The sequence below is a fragment of the Pan troglodytes genome, chromosome 6 (assembly GCF_028858775.2).
Source record: "Pan troglodytes isolate AG18354 chromosome 6, NHGRI_mPanTro3-v2.0_pri, whole genome shotgun sequence".
Taxonomy (NCBI): Eukaryota; Metazoa; Chordata; class Mammalia; order Primates; family Hominidae; genus Pan; species Pan troglodytes.
Genome location: NC_072404.2, coordinates 73561022 through 73562720, shown reverse-complemented (window position 1 = coordinate 73562720; position 1699 = coordinate 73561022). Strand labels below are relative to the sequence as shown.

Here is a 1699-nt window from a genome sequence, read left to right as displayed (position 1 = left end):
ACCTGAGCCCAGGAGGTCAAGACTGTGGTAAGTTGAGACTGTGCTTGTGCCACTACACTCAAGCCTGGAAGACAGAGCGAGACTTAGTCTCAAAAAACAAAGACAATAAAGAAATAAAGCTAACAAGCTAACATAAGAAAAGATGTTAAAATGTGACAAATAAGATGGGCACAGTGGCTCACGCCTGTAATCCCAGCACTTTGGGAGGCCGAGGTGGATGGATCATGAGTTCAGGAGTTCAAGACCAGCCTGATGAACATGGTGAAACCCTGTCTCTACTAAAAATGCAAAAATTAGCCAGGCATGGTGGCGTGTGCCTGTAATCCCAGCTACTCAGGAGGCTGAGGCAGGAGAATTGCTTGAACCTGGGAGGCGGAGGTTGCAGTGAGCCAAGGTCATGCCACTGCATTCCAGCCTGGTGAGAGAGCAAGACTCTGTCTCAAAAAAAAAAAGTGACAAATGAAAATAAAGTAATATGAGGTCTTTTATTTATTAAAAATAATCAAACAGAAAATAACTTGTTAAATTATAATACCCTGTGCTGGCAAAGGTGCAGTGAAATGGGCATTTTCTTATACTATTAGTGATGTTTAAATTGTAAATAAACCTTCCAGGGTAAAGCTTGGCAATTTTTAAAAAATAATACAGACAGTGACTCACTATACTGCCTCCTCCAACTCCTGGCCTCAAGCAGTCCTCCCACCTCAACCTCCAAAAGTGCTGGGATTATAGGTCGACAGCCACCATGCCTGAAAGCTTGGCAATTTACATCAAGCATAATAAGAATGCTCATACCCTGTGACTCACAGTAATCTCACTTCTGGAAATATCATCTTTGGATATAATTCAACCTAAACAAAAGGTCATATGCACAAACACAGTGAAAATCTTGGAGTATTTTTTTTCTCTTTTTTAAAAAAATATGGAATGCTTCACAAATTTGCATGTCATTCTTGCACAGAGGCCATGCCTATCTCTCTATTGTTCCAACTTTAGTATATGTGCTACCGAAGCAAGCATGAGTAATTTAAGATAAAGTGGTTAAGTGAAATAAGGAAGAGTTACGGGGAATTTAAAAATCTATGGTATTTATAGGGATCTCATAACAGCTCAGTAAATATTAGCTGCTACTTTTATTATTTTTATGGTAATTCCACTCAATTAAAAATTGTCGCTAAAAATTACCATTGTCATGGAACATAATGTATCCTACAGTATAACTGTAAAAACAGATACAATTTGTCCCTTGGTATATGGGGGGATTGGTTCCAGCTCCTCCATTTCTATGTATACCAAAATCCACACATACTCAAGTTTTCCAGTCAGTCCTGGGGTATTGAGAGAGATATATATATATAAAATGAGAAAATTAGTGAGGTGTGGTGACAAGCACCTGTAGTCCCAGCTACTTGTGAGGCTGAGTCAGGAGGATTGCTTGAGCCTGCAGTGAGCCATAATTGCACCACTGCACTCCAGTCTGGGCAACAGAGTGAGACAGAAGGTTGACTGTTTAATAGAATTTTTCTGTTGACTTGAACATATGGTCAGGACTGTGGTATATGAAAATTCTTCATAAGATAACTATCTAATCCAATTAATGCTGGAATTGGGAACAGAAAATGTTTTGGTGACTATTTATTTCTTCACTTGCTGTTATATAAACTATTGCCAGTGGGTACTTAACAACCAAGAATGTCAT

At 38.9% G+C, this 1699-nt stretch overlaps 1 non-coding gene across 1 annotated transcript; it reads right to left on the bottom strand.

The window, feature by feature from the left end:
* Positions 1–916: 916 nt before the first annotated feature.
* Positions 917–1020, bottom strand: LOC112209852 (U6 spliceosomal RNA). The gene has a single exon (XR_002944853.1). It is a non-coding gene; the product is annotated as a U6 spliceosomal RNA (small nuclear RNA).
* Positions 1021–1699: the final 679 nt, after the last annotated feature.